We start from the raw sequence: 22,889 nt of genomic DNA on the forward strand, positions 1-22,889 counted from the left end.
AATGACTCTGGGATGGTGACTAGGAGAACGGAGGTACAATCTGCAGAAGTGGGGAGCATAGAATGAGGGGAGACCTGGCAGCACAAGTGGAATTTGGGAGAGAACCAGGGGCTGGAGGTATGGTTGGGAAGCCACCACCCAGGGCTTGGTGAACAGAAACCTCTCTTCCATTTCTTTTCTTTTTTTTTTTTTTATGTTAATTATTTATTTCGAGAAAAAGAAAGTGAGGGAGGGGCAGATAGAGAGAGAGAGAGAGAGAGAGAGAGAGAGAGGGAGGGAGAGAGAGAATCCCAATCAGGCTCCATGCTATCGGCACAGAGCCCAACACGGGGCTCAATCCCGTGAACCATGAGATCATGACCTGAGCTGAAATCAAGAGTCGGATGCTTAGCTGACTGAGCCACCCCTCCCTTCCATTTCCTTGGATCTGTCAGCAGGGAAGGGCCCTGGTTTCTCCCTTTCTCCTTCTCCTCTCGGAAGCTGGGAGGCTCTTCACTCTAATCTGTTGCAATTTTAGGGATCCCAAATCAACATTAGCTCCCCAGGAGCACTCAGGATTCCGGGGCCTGTACCTAATGTCCCTGGAGATTTAGGCCCACCTCTGGAAGCTAGAATGCTTCTTGGGAGTATCTAACCCCACCAAGCTCTCGAACTTTCAGCCACGACTTCAGTTGTCAGTGGGAAAGCTCGGAACGAAGTCTCTCTGCCTCTCAGAACCAGGAGAGCCCGACCTTTGGTTAAGAGAACGAGGCGGATTTCCTGAACCCGTCCCAGTGAGGCTTGACCACCTGGTGACATCTAGGCGAAGGGAGGAAAAACGTGCCCTTCGTCTTTCTGTAACTGGCCTGTGGCAGACGGTCTGAACCTAATTAGTGGAGCTTAAAGAATGGGTTCGAGGGTCCAAATAGTATGTTTTGGAAGTAGCTCTTCTGTCCCTTCTCAGCACTGGTGAAAGTCCCAACCTGAGGCTTCATCTCTCTCTCTCTCTTTTTTTTTTTTTTCCTTCTAAAGTTTTTTCTCAAGCAGGCGCCACACCCAACTTAGGGCTTGAACTCACAACCCCGAGATCAACCACATGCTCCACGGACTGAGCCAGCCAGGTGCCCCATCTCCTGCCACGTCTTGAACGAACTCCTGAAGTACAAAGCCCTGAAGTAAGAAAGCCCTGCTTTCTTCTACAAGCCTACAGACTCTGAAGAACATCTTTTAATCCTAGATTGCATTTGAAAATTTCTGGGTACAGATTGTTCCCATTAAACTCTTAAATGTCAAAAGGTTCTTAAAATAAAACCCCTGAAAATAAACGAAATCAGCCGTTCTGGATTACGGCCAACAGAAATCAAAGTACCTAACCAGATGGGGATTCTGTAAACGAAAGGTAATAGCAGTTGTTCACGGCGTAGAGCCTGATGAAAATTTGCAAAAGGCCTTGGATTGGTCATTTTCCCTTTTCAGATTGTTCCCCCCAAACACAGGGTTACATCCTAATAAACAAATGCATTGTGCTTCCTGCAGCATCTGTTCACAGAAGCCCCCAAATATCCCCGTCACATTCTGGAAAAAGCTGTCGGCCGGTTAGCAAAACAACTGAATTTATTCAGAGTGACAGAGGGATCCAGCAGCTGCTTGTCTACCTGGAGAGAAGCATGTAGAATCACTCGCTCCAGTCTCCGTCGGCCTGAATGAGGGCATCAGCAACTTGACCCTGACCCAGCAAGCGGGGGTCCCGCTCACCAGGCCGCTGAGCCCCAAGGGGGTGTGCTTGGCACGAAGAAGATGCAGCTGTGCTAGAAATGCTTTCCTGTATGACTACTGACAATATCACAAACGGATACCCTGCATCGAGCCCTGCGTTCTTGCCCTGAGAGCACAACAGAATTGTTTGGAAAGAAGTGCTTCCTAATAACCTTAGGAAAGTGATGCCGTCACATACTTCCTACCCTGTAGGGGGAGGTTAGCACCCGCACTGGAGAAGGGGGATGGAGAATGACCCAGGCCAAGGGCAGACACAGACAAGAACAGAGGCAAGTGTCCAAGCCTGGGCTTGGGCTGTGGAGCTGTCAGCACCACAGGGCATCGGGCAAGGTCAGGGTGGCGTCAACAGCCCGAGATGCCAACGGGAACAGGGGTACTTGGTTGGCCGACAGAAGGGGTGAAGAGGCCAACTGGGGAAGAGGGAGACCTCTCTTCTTTCTTTACCTGGCTCCCCATTGGGTACCCTATCGGCCTGGGCTCAGACCTCACTTTCCCAAGGCAGTCCCCCGTGCAGGGTCAAGTGCCCTCATTCACTCCCCTATCACCCCGTGATTCTGCTACACAGCACTCATAATTGAAGTGAGTTATTGATGACTGATTGTGCCTTCCTCCCTGCTAGAACACTCCACGAGCTGGGCCGGGGTGGCATCTCTGTCTTCCTTATGGCTGCGTCTCCAGTATCCAGCGCAGTGAGTGGCCCCTTGTCAGCCCTCAGTGCATCGTTTTGGGAGGAAGAAAAGATTAATAAAGGGCACACAGGAGAATAGGGGTGCACACAAAGCCTGGTCCTGCTCCGGATCGCCTTTCTGAAAACCGCGGGCAGCCTCACAATGGTGGGTGACCCACCCCAGTACCTGACCCGGGGGGCCGACCCTCGAGGACATCTGGTTGAGAAACCTGAAACATCAATCGCTCCTGGGAGAAAAAATGGTCTCATTTCATTTCTTGGTGTTTCACCGCTTGACAAGGTTTTTCTCTTTCTCCAGGGTTCTGGGATGAAAACCTTCTGTAACTTGAACTGTAGATACTTCTCAAGGATGACGGTATGTTGAAAGAATGTAGTTAAAATGCTCGTTAGGGATCATCTACCGTTGTAAGGAACAGGGTAGAGGAACAGACTCCCCCACTCCTTGAATTTACCCAACAGGATTTTACCAAGACAGGATGAACCTCTGAAAAAAAGATAAGCCTTTATAATGCCATGCAGACAAAAATCTAATGAAAGACAGCTGAAGGAAACAGGCAAAGAAACGGCTTGAAGAAGCCTGTGTTTTACAGGCAGACCTTTAACAATAGCTCTGATACCCAGAGAATTATTGATGGTGGCTGTCAAATCAGTGGCTGATAGAAGCCCAGAAGCAGAAAGGCGACTGGGACAATGGGTTTGGGACTATTAGTTGGGGGAAGCAGTGTTCCTCAAATTTCAGTGTTTTCACAACTTACCGGTTGAGTAGGTCTGGCTAGGGGCCTGGATTCTGCCTTTTTTTTTTTTTTTTTTTAATGTTTTATTTATTTTTGAGAGGCGGGGGGTGGAAAGAGCAAGTATGAGGGGGAGGGGCAGAATGAGAGCGAGACAGAGGATCCAAAGAGTGCTCTGCACTGAGAACGGGGCTCGAACTCACAAACTGTGAGATCACGACCTCAGCTCAAGTCTGACGCTCAATCGACTGAGCCACCCAGGAGCCCCTGGGTTCTGCCTTTTTAGCCATCTCCCAAGCGAGCTCCGTGCAGGTGGGGTTTGGACAACACTTTTAGTGGCGAGGCTATAAAGCACTGCAAGAGAATGTCCGGGAGTTTTGCCTTTGCCCCGGGGTCTCTTGTGCACGACAGGCACTCGCGTCTTTCCATTTTACTTAGATTCTCGGGGTTGCAAGGAATAAAGGGTCACTCAACCTAGTTCAAGTGCTCAGGTGTGTGGTGAAGGCATTGCAAAAACAGTGAGGGTGATGGAGACTTCTGGAACACAGGATCTGCGGACTAGCCAGGCCTCGAAGAGACCGGAACCCGATATCGTGGGGAAACTGGGTCAGCTGGAGGGACCTCAGGGGCGGGGATTTGTGGAATTCGTCACCCTCGTGCTATTCTTTGAAGGGCTTTCTTCTACCTCACAGCTTTTGCCGTCCTGGGCTTCCTCCTAACTTCCGCTTGTTCACAGCCTCCCCAGCACCGCCTCTGCCCCACAGCCTGTGTCAGCTTCCTTCCAGGATCCCTTCCCTGATAGCAGGGCCCCTCTGGTTCCCATCTGGACTGGCTTCCCTCACCAGACCGAACTGGTCACTCGGCCTTTCTTCCCTCGGGTCAGGTGTGCCCCCGGGAGAGGATAGATATGGCGATGGCCAGGAGGTCGGACGTGACTGCCGGGGGCAGGTGCACGTTGTGCTCTAGGAAGGGCCTTTTAAGGGTGTGTGTGGGGGGGCGGGTCATGGTATTTGCCTCCTCCAGGAAATCCAGGGCTGGCTGAATTCCAGCTTCTGTGGTCCCTGGAGAGTGGCTTTCTGAGGCAAAAAATATCTTTCTTCAGAAAAGCATTGGGAGACTTCCTATTTGGAAAGGTCTGGTCCGTTCTACTGAAGGGCGGCGGCGGGCGGGGGGGTGGGTTATTGATTTTGCAGTTTTTAAAGGGTTGGTGGTTTTCCGAAGCCTTCGTTGAGACTAAACTCAGGATCCTTTCCCACCCTCGCTGCCTGCGGGGGGTGATTGGCTCGGGGTCATTTGGTCCCTGCTCCTCCTGATGGAGCTGTGCATACGTGCACATGCATCATCCAGCCAGTCCTTCCATGTGGACCGATTGATCTCTCAATGTGCCAGGAAGTACAATTGGGCCTCGGGATACAGCAGTGAACAATAAAAGATCATCTCTGCCCTCATAGAGCTTGTGTTGTAGTGGAGGGAGGCAATGGATAAACAGAACAAAAACATGAATTCTACATTATGTTAAAAGGTGACACGTACTTTGGGGGAAGAGTTACAACAGAGTAAGTAGGGGTAGGGAGTACTGGTGAAGGGAAAAGATGGGTTGAGAATTTTAATAGCAGTGGGAATGATGGGCTTCACTGAGAAACTGACATCTGAGCCAAGCCTAGGAGGGGACGAGGGAATTTTGCAATATCCCCCAGGAAAAGACACTAGAGGCACCTTGGAGTCTTGTGAAACCAGCCCCCCAAACCCCCGGGAATAAACAATGGAGTAAGAGTGTGACAAGTTGGGAGTATCCCATGGCCATGCACCAAGAATGGCCCAAGTACAAATATTTCAGGTACAATATGGGAAGCAGTGGCAAAGTCCAAGTTCACTTCAGCGTATTATTCTTTCAACTTTTTTCGTAGTTTTGAAAAATTGAAAACAGTTGGGGAAAAAAGTCTTAGCTGTGACAATGGTATTGTGGTTATGTAGGAGAATGGCTTTATTATTAGGAGGCAAAGTATTCAGGGGTAATATGTCATGATGTCTGCAACTTTTTGCCAAAGAGTGCTTGAAAATATCTTACGGAGATAAAGCAAATATGGCATGATGTTGCCAATCGCGAATCGAGCTAAAGAATGCACTAGAACGTACCGTTCTTGCAACTTTTCTATGGATTTGGAAAGTTTCGGAATAAAAGGTTCGATTTCACTCTTATTTACCCAAGAGAAATGAAAACATATGACTACACTTAGATTCGTGTGAGAATGTTTATGGCAACATCATTTATAGTAGTTCCAAAATGGAACCGATCCAAATGTCGACCGACTGTTAAGGGTTAAACAAAATGTGGCATATCCATTCAGTGGAATACAACTCAGCAACAAAGACTGAACTACTGATATATGTTACTAGCCAGATCAGTCTCAAAAACCATTGTGCTCTGCGAAGGAAACTAGAAGCCCGAGACTACATATTATATAATTTCCTTTACATGAAACATCCCCAAAGAGAAAAGAAAACGCAGATCAGTGGTTGCCTGGGGCTGGGGTGAAAGTGGGGACTGACTGCAAACAAGTCTGAGAGAACTTTCTGGAGTGATGAAAACGTTCTAAAAGGGGGGTGTGGTGATGACTGCACAACTCTATAATTTGACAAAAAATTATCACACTGGAAACTTGCAGTGGGTAAATTTCGTGGTATATAAGTTATGCTTCAATAAAGGTGTTGAAAAAGAGTTAAGAAAACCCCCAGAGTTCATTCTCTACCTGGGAATCTGATGGTGAGACTTTATCATTCATCCAACAGATATTTTTTGAGTCCTACTATGGGCCACGTACCGTGTGTAAAAACCTGGGGGTACGATTTTGAAGCCTGATAAGCTTTATGAGCTGTTTGTTCGCTATGTTTTCTATGAGACCTGCCTGGGAGTAGAGGTATGGACTAGAAAGTCTGCCTTTCTTAGGCTGCTTGCTTTGTTTGAGTTCTACCAAAAGCAAAGATTAGGATGAATGTGAGTTGTTTATTGGGCAGGTGTGGTGGTAACATGGTGGCCTCAAAAAGATACGTCGGTGTCCTGTGCCTCACAAACTATGAACGTGACATTTGGAAAAAAGAGTCTTTGCAGATGTGATTAACTTAAAGATCTCAAGCTGGGAGATCATCCCAGATTACTTGGGTGAGTCCTAAATCCAATGACCAGCATCTTCCGAAGAGACAGAAGAGGAGAAAACGTGGAGGGGGAGAAAGCCACATGGAGACAGAGGCAGAGACTGGAGTGACACAGCCATCAGTCAAGGAACACCTGGAGCCACCAGACGCTGGAAGACGCCAAGGAGGATTCTCCTCTAGAACCTTCAGAGGGAGTCCAGTCCACACCTAGACTGTGGACTCTAGAAGAGGGAGAAAGTGAATTTCTGCCATTTTAAGCCACTGAGTTTGTTGTAATTTGTTACGACAGCCTAGTAAATGAATACAGCAGGTGATCATACGTGAAGAAGGGAGGAAGGGAGACGGGGAAGGGGGGCAAGCCAATACAGGGAATGCGAAGGAGTGCGTTTCCGCCCTGCGGGACCTTTGGAGAACCAGTGAAGAAGGGATAAGGAGGTTTGGATATCCACCAGCCACTGCTTGCTGATTGAGGGTAACTCAATATTATTAATATTGTTTATTACTATTTAATGGAAGGTTCTCCTGTTTCCCATTACATTTGTCTTACATGTGAGCTCTATAATCACACACTGAATCAGCCATCTCCTTGTACGTATGCCAGAAATGCTGCCGGGTGCTTTGTGTGGAGACTGGATCTCCTGACTTCGGCCCTCCCAGCACCCAGCTTTAGCGTGGAAACACAGCAGATGAACGGCTGGGTTTCTCCCCCCTCCCCCTTCCCCGTTACTCCTCCCGCCTCCTGGTCCCAGTTGGAGTCACTGCCGAGCAGTGCCTCCCGCAGCTTTCGTTTTTTGCCTGCCTGTTCTTTGTTGCTCCCAGCCGGCAATGTTCTTTTTTTGTTTCTTTTCTTCTACTTTCCCTCGGTAGAAGCCTGCCGTGCGTTTGGCCACGACTGGGTGGGGAGCTCTCAGTGACTGTCTGTATCATTTTATAAAGCTCCCAGCATCAGACGTGGCATTTTATATTCAGCTTTGCTCACCAGTCAACTGGTCAACAGCCCCCCCCCCCGCCCCCCGCCGCCCTCCCCAATGAGGACTCCAGGGTACCGTTTAACACAGAATAAATGTACATACCCGAAATTAAAAATTCAGGGCACCTGGGTGGCTCGGTGGATTAAGCGGCCGCCTTCGGCTCAGGTCATGATCTTGTGGGTTCGAGCCCCGCGTCGGGCTCTGTGCTGACAGCTCAGAGCCTGGAGCCTGTTTGGGATCCTGTGTCTCCCTCTCTCTCTGCCCCTCCCCCTGCTCACACTCTGTCTCCCTCTCTCTCAAAAATACACAAATGTTAAAAAAATTAAAATGTATCTGGTCCTATTAAAGCTCGGCTGCGCCTTCTCAGGTTGGGAAAGCTCCTGGAAATGGCATGTCTGTGCTTGTGGGTTCTCACCACGGCGTCCTGGGTATGATCCTGGCTGGTGTTCCTCTGCTTGGCTGTTTACCTCTCCTATGAGCTGGAATCAGGACAGAAGAGCATCCAGAGACTAAGGTAATTTAGTTTCTAGCCATCTTTGGCTTGGATTTTTCTGGCAACCTCTGACAAGCAGAAAGAGTATCTGTACTAATGGCATTATCTTAGCTGGAAGAAGTGATTTTTTTTTTCAAATGCTCTAATAATAATAGCTCATATCTGCTGAGTGTTTGCCACACGTTAGGCTCTGTGATAACTGTTTAGCATTCTTCATCAATTTTAATACTCACAACGACCTTACAAAGTCATTCCTTTATCGTCCTCGCTTCACAGATGAGGAAGCAGAGACGTGGGGAGTTCAAGCACATGTGTGGAGCCACATGGGTGGACGAGCTAAAAGTCAAGCCTAGGTCCGTCTGACTTCAGAACACGTGTGTTGAACCTTCCAGGTGTGTGGCCTTAGATCAGACGTTTTTAAATGTCTTTTGTTCCTTTCGAGAGAGAGTTAAATGGAGACACTGAAAAAGCAACAGCTTCTGAAAGTGTCCTTAGAAAACCCCACTGGTAGGAGCCAGGTCTATCAGAGTCAGTGCAAATAAAGCAGTGGGATTCTGGCCAGCCAGAGAGTGGGCTTGTGCTGTTCCAGAAGACAGGATTGCCTCTACATGGAGGTTTACTGAATGGACTTTGGAAGGAGAGAGTGAACACTTTGGACCAAGGGGATGGAGGGGAATCAAGGCCTGAGCATCTCAAAGACCATTGGGGCAGCAAATGAGAATGAAGCTCAAAGCGTAGGAGCCTGGTATTCATGAGGGCATGGGAAAAGAAGGGCCGACTGTTGGCATTCACGGCCCCATGATACGGGGTCACTGGGGCACATGGGGTGTCAGTGAGACAGTGGTAACCTGACTCCCCATCCGGTCACATGGGAAGGCTTCCATTGTGAGAATTCTGGCCCAGCACGTTCTCTGCCGGCTTGGCCTCCTGTCTCTCCTGGATGTTTGGCTTTTATCACATAGGAACAGAGGAGAAAAATAAATTGGGTACATGGATAACATTTAAGTGACTCTGAAAAGTTTTGTGGCAACATGGACCTGTTTCAAGAATTATTTTTAACTGCAGACATTTGGTCCCAGTGGGAAATAAAACTTAAAAGGACAGTTATAATTAGGTCACATTTTGAGAAACTTATTACATTTTGCTGTATGTCCCAGGAGCGGTGTATCTTAAATGATTTTAGTATTTAGATTCAATCGTGGTGCAGAATTCTGTTTTGCTATGCGATAATGGGAAGTATCCAAGAGAAATTGTGGTGGCAGTGTTAGATGAAAGCAAAGGCAGGAATACATTTAATTTGGGAGAGTAGAAAGAGAAATATCATATAATTTGCTTCCTTACTCCTCTCTCTGTCTTTTCTCCCTGGCTGACTCCTAAAATAGTGTCTACGGAGGGAGCCTGGATCATTCCATCTGTATTCCCCGTTAAATGCCCCTTTATTTCTGCTGAGGGTGAACATTTGACCAAAGATGACCCTGTCATTTCTCAAGTACAGTATAGTGAAACAATTTAGTGGAGGAAAGGGTGTATCTCATTGGAAGCAAGAAAATAAACATTAACTGTGGGTATAACAATGTTTCTATGATCTCTGTGCAGGTTTCAGAGCAAGGGCTTACTGGGGAATGCTTATAGGACCCTTGGGAGTGAGGCTGGTGGAAAAGAGGAAGAAAGGTTGGAGGTGGGGTAAGGAGATGACAGCGGCAGAAACAGGGGTCGGAGTGCCCTTCTGTGAAAAATGTCCCATGAGACCTTCACTAGACTGGAGACTGGCAGAACTCAAGGCCCTTTGCTCTGTGTTCTGTAGACAAATGATGAGGTCTGGCCAATCTCTTTCCCCCCAAACCATCCCGTGCATTTGTGAAATTTAAAGAAGGAACATCAAAACTTATCTGTATAGCAGTGAATTAAAATGGGCCAGAGATGTTTCCTTCTGCTGACAAAGACGTAATATATTCTTATAGCTAAGTATCTGCCCACAGAAATGAGTTTACTAGATTCTCTTTAACCCTTTTTAATATAAAAGGGTTCATAAAAATCTGTATTCTTTACCATTTGTCTGGGATTAAATCATGATTTGCCTTGGATGCGTGGGTGTGTGGCTATGTACGGGTTAAATCGATAGGACTGGGTAGAGAGATCTGAGCTACGTGTGCAAAAAGCCTCCTTGTACTTGATGCACAGGGATGCTGCTCAGGGAAAAATGGCACGGTGGGTCCACTCCCTGACTGGACAAAGGGTGAGGAGTTAGCCTTGGTAAACACCTACGTGAGGGTAAATGGCAGCCATTCATGACGCAACAGCCATGGGGGCAGACAGTTCATTCTGAGGGTCCTCTTCTCTGGGCAGATCGACATGTCTGATGTTTCCTGCCTCGTCTGCCCTCCAGTTTGTACCTATTCTTCTACACAGAAGTCAGAAAATGTATTTTGCAGCCATGGAATCTATACTGGGGAAGATAATTGGAAGAAATACTCAGGGATCAGCGGTTAATGAGCCATCCTACTTTCTGTGTCCAACAGTACCACTGACCTGGTGTCCAGTCCACTCCAGCCCATTCTTTTCCATGCCATTCTAAGAGGAGGCGTTTCCTCTCTATGTTTTCCTATCTGACAGATCGTCCTATGATGTGGTAGACTACTCTGTTACTTGATGGATGTGTTACTACTTCCAGAGTAGACACCAACAATTTAGGCATCACTTAACTGAGGCGCCACTAACCCCAATGCTTAAAGGAGCCAGGCAAGTAATATGAGTGGGCACAGGTCAAACGGGGACTCACAGAACTGAAGAAAAGATGGCCGTTCTTAATATGGTATGTGGGTCCAGTGTTGCCAGAATTCTCATTTTTTTAGGGAGAGTTTAGGAATCTGAATTTTTATATGATCTCCTAATATTCAAATGTTGGGTAGTCAATTCAAAAATTAAGTAACTTGTATCCCAAAGGAAGAATCAAAATATCCCCCCCCCCAACACCCTATCTAGACTCTATGGTAGAAAATATCTTGGCACACCAAACGATTGTTAGTGGATATTTTTAGGAGCAGGAGTGAGAGTGTATGGGGACTTTTACATTTTTTCTCAGTATACTTTTATACTGTTTGAATTTTTGATAATGAGAATACATTTATATATTGCATATGTAGTTATTTTAAAATCAACAGTCTGAAAAACAGCCTGAAAAGAGAGACTGGATTTAGGAGTTGGAATGACTAGAGACTTACGTTTAACATGGAAGATAGATTGAAAGACAGAAACCAATGGAAAAAAAGGAACTTGAAGGAAGCAGGGAAAACATCAGGGAATCGAAGTAATCAAAAGCACTGTCAATTTATGAAATAAGAACAGAACCCTGTACAAATCAGAGAATAAGAAAGGGCACTCAGAAATTAGAAGTGCAATGATAGAGTAACATTCAGTTGAAAGGCTAGTGGATGAAATTAACGAAACATCATAGAAAGGAAATAGAAGATACATATTTGGAAAGTAGGAGAAAAACAATATGAAATTGAGCGTATTGATTCAAGAGTTCCACATTCAACTGATAGCATATTCAGAGAGAGAACAGAGAAAACTGAGGAAAGAAACTGTCCAGAGAAATCATACAAGAAATCCCATGGGTTGCCCGAACACAATAGAAAATAATTGTAAAATAAAACCTCATATCAAGGAACATCATCATGAAATTTCAGGACACCAGATTAAGAGAAGATTTCAGAGAGGTTTCCTGAGAGCAGAAATAAACCACAACAAAGGACTGGAAACAGGATGACATCAGACTTCTCAACAGTAACACTGGATGCTGGAAGGAAATGGAACATTTGGAAAAAGTATTTGTGAACTGATCTGTAAAGCCAAACTAATACCAAATGTGAAGGTATAATGAAAACATTTTCAGACATCCAGGATCTCAATTTTTTTTCTAGGTACTTTTTCTTGAGGATTTACTAGAGAATGTATTTTACTGAAATGAGTGATCAAATCTAGGGGGCTTGGGATCCAGACCCCATGGATGAATGGATCCAACACATGAGACAGAGGGAGCAAAGGAAATTCTCAGGGTGAGAGTAAAGACAGGTTTTAAGATGGCTGCTATGAAGCAGGACTAGAGGGAAACAAATGCAGAGAACAAAGAATGAATGGAAAAGTTCTAGGAAAAAATTGGAACTGATAGAGGATCTCGTATATGGTGCATAGAATATTTGGGGAAGAAATTGTTGATAAATACACTAAAAATGGTCAAACAAAAATGAAATGGTCAAATGAAAAACAAGGCAATTATGAACTCCAGGGAAAAATTTTAAATATTCAAGAAAGGAATGTTAATGATTCTAAACCTATGTTTCAATTGTAAACGATATTTGCATCGTCATAATACTCAACTCTTAAGTATGAATTTAACAAAAAATTGTAATGTAACCATTTGGAAAAATGAAGGTGAATGGTGAATAGCTCTGTGTGTGCATGAGGGGTGGAGGATATATAATAGAGCTAAATAGTTCTCTTCTATAGTAGAAAATGAGTAGATCACGCTTAAATTGAGAATTGAGAAATAATGTAAACATTTTAAACATTATTTATTTTTGAGGGAGAGAGAGAGTGTGTGCACATGCATGCATGTAATCAGGGGAGGGGCAGAGAGAGAGAGGGAGATAGAGAATCTCAACCAGGCTCCATTTTCAGTGCAGAGTCCAACATGGGTCTTGATCTCATGACCATGAGATCATGACCTGAGCTGAAATGAAGAGTCAGATGACCAGTTGACTGAGCCACCCAGGTGCCCCAATAATATAAGCATTTTAAAAGAGAAGTTTACAGATGAATATCTGAAAAATCAATTAACAGGTTTTAAAGCTTCTGGAAACAGAATTAGGGATGGGGCTAGGGTGGACCATGGAATGGATTTAGAAAAAAAAAATTTTTTTTTAACCTGTGTTTATTTTTGAGAGACAGAGAGACACAGAGCATGAGTGGGGGAGGGGCAGAGGGAGAGGGAGACACAGAATCTGAAGCTGGTCCAAGCTCTGAGCTGTCAGCATACAGCCCGACTGGGGGCTCAAACCCATGAACCGTGGGATCATGACCTGAGCCAAAGTTGGATGCCTAACCAACTGACCCACCCACATGCCCCAGATGGATTTTTTATTTTATTTTATTTTATTTTATTTTATTTTCAACGTTTATTTATTTTTGGGACAGAGAGAGACAGAGCATGAACGGGGGAGGGGCAGAGAGAGAGGGAGACACAGAATCGGAAACAGGCTCCAGGCTCTGAGCCATCAGCCCAGAGCCTGACGCGGGGCTCGAACTCCCGGACCGCGAGATCGTGACCTGGCTGAAGTCGGACGCTTAACCGACTGCGCCACCCAGGCGCCCCCCGGATGGATTTTTTAAAGCAAGCTTTTGGCTTTTTAAAAAACTAGTCACTGGGGGTGTTTCCAATGTTCTGCTATTACCAACAATGCTGAAATGAATAATCTTATACATACGTTATTTCATTTGTGTGCAGAGAAGCTGTGAGATGACTTTCCAGAGGTCAGAGGGCAAATGTATTTGTGCTATTGATAGATAATGCCTAATTGCTCTCCAAAGGCTTTGTAGCATCTTATTGTCTCACCCGAATCCTGTGAAAGTGGTTATTTTCCCAGTCTCGTTAGAAGAATGTGTTGTCGAACTTTTGAGTTTTTTCTCAATCTGATGGGTGTCAACCTGCTCTAATTACGAGTAAGGTTAAGAATCTTTTAGGGGCACCTGGGTGGCTCAGTCGGTTGAGTGTCCGACTTCGGCTCAGGTCATGATCTCGCGGTCAGTGAGTTCGAGCCCCGCGTCGGGCTCTGTGCTGACAGCTCAGAGCCTGCAGCCTGTTTCGGATTCTGTGTCTCCCTCTCTCTCTGACCCTCCCCTGTTCATACTCTGTCTCTCTCTGTCTCAAAAATAAATAAACATTAAAAAAAAATTAAAAAAAAAAAGAATCTTTAAATGTTCAAGAGCCATTTATAATTCTTTTTTTTCCTGAATACTCTAATTATGTCCTTTGCCCAAATTTCAATTTTTTTTTTGTATCTTTTTCTTCTTGATTTCTAGGAGTTCTTTACATTTTAGGGAAATTAATCCTTTTCACTGCAATTTGATTTTTCAGTTTGTTAACGGAGTTTGTTATTATTTTATGCTAAGTTTTTGACTAATATGGAGTAATATTTAGAAATATTTTCTTTGATAGGGGCACCTAGGTGGCTCAGTCAGTTGAGCACCTGACTTGGGCTCAGGTCACAATCTCATGGTTTGTGGGTTCGAGCCTTGCCGTGGGCTTGCTGCTATCAGTTGGGAGCCTGCTTCAGATCCTCTGTTCCCCTCTCTGTCCCTCCCCTGCTCCCACTCTCTTTCTGAAAAATAAATAAACGTTTTAAAAAATTAGAAATATTTTCTTTGATAGACTCTGGATGTTGAGTCATAATTAGCAGGGTCCTCCACACAAAAAGATTACGTAGCAATTCGTCAATGCTATCTCCTAGTGACTTTAAGTATTTTAAAATTTTTCTACATTTAAATCTTTGGTCCATTTTGAATTTACCCTCATATATTGAACCAGCTTCATCTTTTCTTTTTTTTTTTTTTTAATTTTTTTTTCAACATTTATTTATTTTTGGGACAGAGAGAGAGACAGAGCATGAACGGGGGAGGGACAGAGAGAGAGGGAGACACAGAATTGGAAACAGGCTCCAGGCTCCGAGCCATCAGCCCAGAGCCCGACGCGGAGCTCGAACTCACGGACCGCGAGATCGTGACCTGGCTGAAGTCGGACGCTTAACCGACTGCACCACCCAGGCGCCCCAGCTTCATCTTTTCCAGATGGCTACCCAGTTGTCCCAACTCTATTCACTATTTGATCACATTTAAGTACCTATATTACCCTGATTAAAAAAAAAAAAAAAAAGTAAACCAAACAAAGAGAGGGCAGGGGGCAGAGATAGCCTGAACTGAAAAGGGAAGGGAGGAAGTGAGACGGTCACATCCTCTTTCCCAGCCTCGGTGTCCCCACACGGCCATTCTGATGGCCATCTATGTAGAGATGTCCCACCCTGTGGCTGCTTTGTCAGAAGGGATTCTCGGCTGCAAGAGGGGGTCACTACGGGGAGGCTGGCCAAGCTCAGACACCGGAAGGACGAGTTGGATTTCAGACCCTGGGAGGGATGATAGCAGGAGCCACTCCAGGAAATTCCCTGTCACAGGATGACTCAGCTCTGACTGCCTTCCTGCCTGAAGGCACTTAGGGTTCCAATCCCTTGGAGAGAGAATTTGATTGGTCACTTGTCCATCCCTGTCCGAGTCCTAAGATTAGCTGCACACCACCCCCAAGTGCGTGGGGGTGGGATGGGGCAATCTCTCCAAAGGAAGAGGTGTTGGGTAACAAAACCAAACAAAGCCCCCACAGTGGCTGTCCACAACATTTGTAAAAATAGTGACAATAAAAATAGCAGCTATTTGTGGACTACTTCTATAGTCTGGGAATCATGTGAAGCAGTTTGTCATTTATCTCTCACCAGCTGTGTGAGGTTGACAGGTGAGGAAACCGGGGCTACCGAGAAACAAAGGGACTTCTCTGACACAGTAAATGGCATCACCAGGATACATACCTGGCTGTGTCGACCCCGACCCCGTCTCTGCCTTTTAGCCATTCAAGGATTTCCCTTGGAGAAAGAATAAATGTGGAACTCAACATGTGCACCCTATGTCCCCTGTCAGCCTCTATGGGCTTCAGACATGGCTATCGATGACTGTTCTGACACCCAGGGGGCTCCTTCGTGTCCTCGTCACTTACCCTAGCGCTTGTTACCTACTGACGTGGTGAGCACCGGCTGTCTATGGCACCTCCAGGGGCTGAGCTTTCTCCTTCGTTCTTTCCTCACAGCCATCTTTGGGTGAGGTCATCTGGGCTGGATTGATGATCCTGTTAGGGAACCATCTCTTGCTACATGTACAGGTCTCCCTCGGACCCTGAACCGATGCCCTCTTGTGCACCTCTGTCTACGCTTGAGATAGGGTCCCTCTTCATGGGGTCTGTTGCATGGGAGACTGGGGGGCCGCCTATGTCCCAGGGTGTTAGTCGCCACACTCTCGAGATCATAACTGCCCCCCCGAATAGGGCTCACACATCGCTGTTCAAATACCCCCTGCCCCTCCCCCTGCCCTGAGCCTCCTCTTGCCTGCCTGGATGGCTGAATTAGAACCGGGTGCTCTCCTTGAATCCTCTGGTACCCGCCCTGCCCTACTTCATCCCTAGCTCCGCCAGCCCGAGGCACTCTGTCGGCAAGGGTCTCCTGAGAGACCCTATACGGCCAGCAGGGTGCTGACCCCTTTTGGGCCACACGCAAGCCAGGAATGTCTTCTCCTTCCTGTTCCCTCCCTTCATGATTCAGCCAACTTCAAAATTCTGCCATTCCCAGGGCTGGGCGGCTTCTGTTGGGTGTGGTCTGGAGCTTGCCTTCAGTGGTAGAAACACCGTGATCAGTGGAAGCACTGAAGGCACACATTCCGCCCTGCAAAAGTGCTGCTCTTCCAAATGCGATCTCTTTAGGACCGAGTGACTCACTTGTCTTTCCCCCTTGGATGCACGGTGTTATATGCCCATGCTGCCTCCAGCTTGTCCCAGGGTGGCACGGAAGCTCCCTCTGAATGGCCATGAAGGTCACCTGCAGCTGGGGATGGCCACAAGAACACCTTTTCCTATGTAATCTAGGGGAAGGGAATGCTGGCGGTTCTCATGAGGTGCAGAGAAACTTCTCTCCCCATCCATGTACCCGTGAGGGAGCAGGGTGACAACCACCAGGATGCGTGGGTTCTGTGGTCAGATGGTGGGCCATGAGGCTATGCACACGGTCCCATTACTTCTCCAGTCACTGCCTTCCCCACGCTGTCTTCTCAGCGAGAACAGGTCTGATGACTCTATTTAAAATGTAACTGACTTGGGGCACCTGGGTGGCTCAGTCGGTTGAGCGACCGACTCCAGAGTTCAGCTCAGGTCATGATCTCACGGTTTGTGAGTTGGAGCCCCACATCAGGCTCTGTGTTGACAGTGCGAATCCTGCTTGCGATTCTCTCTCTTTTCCACTCTCTGCCCCTCCTTCTAGCTCTCTCAAAATAAAGTTTTAAAACAATGTAACCTGACTCTAGGATTCTGGATCTCTCTTCCCTAGATCTCTTTTTCGCCAGAGCACTTAAATCTGCAGCCCACTACACAAAACGCAATTGTGAGGCTTCTTGTTTATTTTGTCTCTCTCCTCTAGAATTTAGTCTGACAAGGTCAGGCAGGGACTTTGGTCTGTTTTGTCCAGGATGTGTCCCAACCTTCTAGAACGGTGTGGGCACGTCGTAGGTACTCAACAAATATTTGTTAAATGAATGAGTGATTCATTCCTAAATGTTTCTGGTGGCTTTCAAATGTGTTCGCTAATACTGTGACGATGCTCACTTCAAAAGTCAAGTGAATTCCCTCCCTAGTTGAGTGATGGACTCCCTTCCAATGAATAAGATGTGACTTCTAAGACGGTCATAAAAAGGATAGCTTTCACCTGGCTCTCCCTCATGGGTCACTCACTCTAGGGGAAGTTAGCGGCCTTGTGAAGACATTCAAATAGCCTGAGAGGCCCATGTGGGGAGAAAGCGAGGCCTCCACCAACGACAGCACCAACCGGCTGGCAGTGTGAGCCAGCCATCTTGGAAGCAGGCTCTCCAGGAGACAGCGGCCGGAGCCAACATCATGACTCTAACCTCGGGAGAGAACCCAAGTCAGAAGCGCCCGGCTAAGGCACGCCTGAATTCCCGACCCACGGATATCGTGAGGATAATAAATATTTAGTATTGTGTTATCCCACATGTTGGGGGGGATAATTTGTTACACAGCGATAGCGACCTAACACAATTTCAAGGTCACCTCGTGCGTGTAAAATATGACTTGCATTACATATACCCCCAACTTTGCAAGGAAGCAATGCTGTATGAAGTGAGGTCCACGTCCTGATACGTAAATGGAGGTCGTGGAGATGTGATGGAGAGAGAACAGGCTTGGGGATATGAAATATAAAACAGTGTCAGATGGTCTCCAATCTGGTACTTATCCTGGGAATATCATTTTAAGGCAGTGCGTCCCTGGGAGAAGTGAGTGTTTGCCAGGAAGTTGGTACAGAGACTGGAGCCCTAACCCAGTGGCACGTGCTGGGTGAAAACACTTGTCGGCTTATTCCAGCACCGGTTGTTGGTTTCCTCACGGTGCTGGCACGTGGTGAGGTGCAGGCTGGGACCTGCCCAACAGCTCCCGATCTGGACTGCACAAAGACTGAAGCTGTTGTTGTTACCTTCCTGTAACTCCAGAGCGACCTTAAATTATATTCCCCAGTGGTGGAATAGCCAGAATAGTACACCGCTGAGGACGTGAATTAGCCCTTGCGGGATACAGAAGATAGAAAATAACCGCTTGGAGAGCTGCAACGTACCGAATCCTCACCAGATAGGCACCTGCCAGTGCTCTGGAGGACCTTTCTCTCAGTGCCGTGAATAGTGCCAGACGAGAGACTCTGGGGGCTTCCTGCCTGCCTCCCCGCTTCTGCCACCAGGGATCACCAGCCATGACCTGGTGACTTGGTGTTTGGTCCCCGGAGCGCACTCCTGCTCTTGGCGTGTCTGACTGCACAGCTCAGAGGGGCAGATACAGCCGGTCTGGGGGGGCCATTCAGGCCGTGTGAGAAAGTTGGCCCTTATGAGAATGATTGGCTTTTCACAGAATTATTGACGTTCTCCTTTGGCTGAAATTCTCTTATCTGGGAGTTTCACCAGATTAGGGGGGAAAAATTCAAGGGGGCTTTGGTCACTGGCTGTTCAGACTACCTTTTATCAGTCCTAGTTGACAGATGGAAGGAAAAAAACCAAAGGCTGAGTGTTTATGAGTATCGCAGTAGGGAAGTCAGAGTGTCTGGAAGACCTTGCTTGCTAGTAGTAATAATTATGGTAGGAGGGAATGTTTATTGAGCATCTGATATCTGCCCAGTGCCATGCTAAACACTTTATGTCTATTTTCCTACTGGAGACTCATGACTCGCCTATGAGCTAGGTACTATTTTTATCCTCATTGAACGGATGAAGAAACTGAGGTTCAGTGCAGTAATTTGCTCAAGATTACCTGGCTGAAGGAGGGTCTCATTTCAGGTCTGCCTATGAACGAATCTATGTCCCTAAGTAGTATGTGGTCACTGTCCTGAACATTGCTGGTTTCTGAGTATCTGCCTGTTTCCAAGGTTGGTAGATGTGTTGCATCTCAAGCCTGTCATATCCAGGCAATGCCTGACACCAAGGCAGGAGAGGGCAGAAAAAACCAAAGTAGGCCCAGCCCTGAGCTACTCGTCCACACTGCAACAGATGTTCATGATGATCGTCCTGGCTTATAACAAAAAAGTTAAATCCTGTCCTTTGCTTTAAAAGGTAGAGGGGTGAATGGTGAGTTTTTGAATGCTTTTCTGCCAAACAATTACTATTTTGGGAAAAGTGTTGGTTCTCAAAGAGGAAAACCTCAACTATGTGGAGTGTGCAAAAGACTGCAGGCATTCCTAACACTATTGGTTAAATATTTTTGTGTTAACATTCTAACACAGATGTACATTGAGATGACACAATTTTCCCATTTTGCAGTATCCTATAAGTGGAAGAAAAGAAGAAGGAACTATTCCATTGTGCTATCATTGGCTCCTCCCTCCTCTACGTAGAATTCACCATGGGCTTCTCTAGGCTTGGCTGTCTGGTTCATATAAATAGACATATCGGTCTCTCTACATCGGTCTCTCTCTCTCAGAAATGATTGATGAGGGTCTCGATGCCACAGCTATACACTGATGATAATAATTATGTTTGCATACCCCAAAAACAAGTAATCCAATGTAAAAATGGGCAAAAGATATGAACAGACATTTCTCCAAAGAAGACATACAGACAGCCAACAAACACATGAAAAGATGTTTATCTTTTAGATAAGCATTAGAACAATGTAAATCAAAACTACAATGAGATATCATTAGAACAATGCAAATCAAAACTACAATGAGATATCACCTCACACCTGTCAGAATGGCTAGAATCAACAATGGGTGTTGGCAGGGACGTGGAGAAAGGGGAACCCTCTTGCAGTGTTCGTGGATATGCAAACTGGTGCTACCACTGTGGAAAATATTATGGATCATCCCCAAAAAGTTAAACATAGAACTACCCTACAATCCAGCAAGTGCATTACTGGGTATTTACCCAAAGAATACGAAAACACTAATTCAAAGGGATTCATACACCCCCTGTATTTATAGCACCATTATTTATAATAGCCAAGATATGGAAGCAGCCCAAGTGCCTGTTGATTAATGAATAGACCAAGAGGAAGTTTTATGTATACACATATTATTCAACCACAGAAAAGGATGAAATCTTGCCATTTGCAACAACATGGATGGAGCTAGAGAGTATAACGCTAACAGAAATAAGTCAGTCAGAGACATACCATGTGATCGCACTCATATGTAGAATTTAAGAAACAAAACTAACATGCAAAAGAGAGAGAGAGAGAGAGAGAGACAAACCAAGAAGCAGATTTTAACTATAGAGAACAAAATGATGGCTACCAGAGGGGAAGTGGGTGGAGGACGGTGAAATGGCTGATGGGGATTAAGGAGTGCACTTGTCGTGATGAGCACCGAGGGATATATGGAATTTTTGAATCACTATATCGTATACGTGAAATATAACACTGTATCTAAGTAACTGGAATTAAAATATAAACTGAAAACAATTATGTTTGCACCAATAATAGTAACCATTCATTGAGTGTCTGCTCTGGGCCAAGGCACTCAGCTAGGCACTTGCATACATAGTTTCTTAAGCCTCTTAATCACTCCATTGTATTTTGCCCATTATATACATCAGAAAACTAAAGTGAAATTAGCTCAAGCAACTTGCTTAAGATTACAGACACAGTAAGTCGTTTAGGCACAGATTTGCATACTAATCTTTTTCCAAAATCCATGTTTTTCTGAGACAAACTCCTTGCCTGAGGTCACGATAGGCAGGGAAGAATACCCTGGACGGGGCATCTTCATATGTAGAGAGAAAACTGAGAACAACTTCTATAAATATAATATTGTAAAGTTAGGTTGATTACACACACACACACACACACACACACACACACACACACACACACACGTGATCCAGTTAGTCATGATGAGCACCATCCTTTAAATTAGTCATCCACGGGGCACCTGGGTGGCTCAGTTGGTTAAGCGTATGACTCCAGCTCAGGTCAAGATCCTGTGGTTTGCGGGTTTGAGCCCTGCATCAGGTTCTGTGCTGACAGCTCAGAGCCTGGAGCCTGCTTCAGATTCTGTGTCTCCCTCTCTTTTTGCCCCTTCCCTGCTCACGCTCTGTCTCTCTCTTTCTCTCTCAAAAATGAATAAACATTAATATATATATATATATATAGTCATCTTTGAAGTCATCTTTGGAAGACTATTACTTCTTCCAGACACTATCTAAAATGCTTGCAATTTCTCTTTGAAACCTCTACTCACATTTAGTTTACATTCCCCACCCCCACCCCCACCCCCCCAGTCCTGGTTTCTTTTGGTTACAGCCAAATTTGACCAAATAATGGTGTTTCCCATCTTGTTCACATACCTTGGTCACCAGATTTACTTCCAAATGACTTCAATTGTTTCCAAATCACCAAAGCCACTCACGGAGGATGATTTGAGGCCAGGAAGATTTGAGAATTTTTTATAAAATTCTGCAGCAGGCTCTAGGGATAATTTTAAAATACAGTGAGCCACGGTAGCACGGTTAGAAAAAAAAATTTTTGCTATTTGGAAATATAAGCTCTGATTTATTTGTTAAAATAATAAATAAAGTCATATTATTTGCAGTCAGCAGCTTGTTACACTAACCCCTCCCTGGCTCTGCTTTCTCTCCTTACACTTTGTTGGTTGCTGTGGATTTCTCCATTGAGATGGAATTCGGAAGCCCATCAGTGAGACGACATCTCACTTGATACAATAATAATTGCAAAGGACTGGATTTCATGATAACCTAGTGCCTTGATTCTCCAGTGAGGGCAAAGCTTCCTTCAACATTCATGGGATCACTTCTCACCCAAGGGGTTCTTCATGGGCTTCTGATTTGAATCTAGGAAAACTGGTGTGGGTAATGAGTGAGAGAAACATGGGCTTAAAGAAGCAATGTTTTTATGGGTGGGAGATGTTTCTCAGATCAGGTCAGTGTAAACGCATAATGGAGAAGGAAGAGGTAAGAGTAGCCAAGAGAACAGATGATGTGATAGATATTTGTGGCATTCTCTTTTGTTCTCTTTTAGGATCCCCCATCCTGGGCTTCAGTCATATCCCAGTGGTATAAGCCTAGTTGTTGGAAAGTTAATTTTCTTTGGCTCTCCCCCCAGTTTCAACCAAGGCCAAGCCCTGATTCTCACTTACCATCCATGGGAGTTTGCACTAACCCTCACATCTGAAATGGGAGCCCATGGAGAAAGCTCAAGAACTCTGAAAAGAAATGGTAATGTAAAAAATACAGTGAATATATCTTCGCTTCTGTCATGCATTTTCTTTTAACACAGCAGATATAATCACCGAGGGGAGAACTAACATTTGTTGAGAAGATGAAAGGCCTTAAGCGCATTGCATGCCGTATCAATCAAAATGCCATCAGGAAAACAGAAATTATAACAGGTATTTTAACCAGGGGGTATTTAATATAGTGAATGGATTTCACGTGTGTTGGAATATCCAAAAGAAAGCAGTGAAGTCGGTAAATACAGGGAGCAACTTAGGGCTGGGGGGAACAAAAGGAAAGAGGTATAACCTAGGAATGTAGAGGAAGAGCCACCATCTTTGTTGTTGGGCTGCTGTAGAACCATCATGTACTTGGCACTAAGATTGCCAAAGGGCGCTGGGTGGCTGGTGGCAGGGCCTGTAGGAAGTGGCAAGATTCTGGTCTAAAGTTGTTAGAGTGGTAGCTGTCTAAAGAAGGTGGAAAGAGGAAGGAAGTCCCTTCCTCTCTCCTCC

At 45.7% G+C, this 22,889-nt stretch overlaps 1 long non-coding RNA gene across 2 annotated transcripts in view; it reads right to left on the minus strand.

Annotated features, from left to right (window-relative positions):
* Positions 1-22,889, minus strand: part of LOC123383211 — a 103,990-nt gene that overhangs the window by 15,805 nt on the left and 65,296 nt on the right. The window contains exons 3-5 of one of the 2 annotated variants that reach the window (XR_006592717.1): positions 22,302-22,367; positions 21,493-21,613; positions 14,581-15,736 (exon numbers count right to left, since the gene is read on the minus strand). This is a non-coding gene — a long non-coding RNA (uncharacterized LOC123383211). Of the gene's footprint in view, positions 1-14,580; positions 15,737-21,492; positions 21,614-22,301; positions 22,368-22,889 lie in introns of those variants that run through there. The other variant, XR_006592716.1, reaches the window with a different exon arrangement.

The sequence above is a fragment of the Felis catus genome, chromosome F2, assembly GCF_018350175.1.
Source record: "Felis catus isolate Fca126 chromosome F2, F.catus_Fca126_mat1.0, whole genome shotgun sequence".
NCBI classification, from domain to species: domain Eukaryota; kingdom Metazoa; phylum Chordata; class Mammalia; order Carnivora; family Felidae; genus Felis; species Felis catus.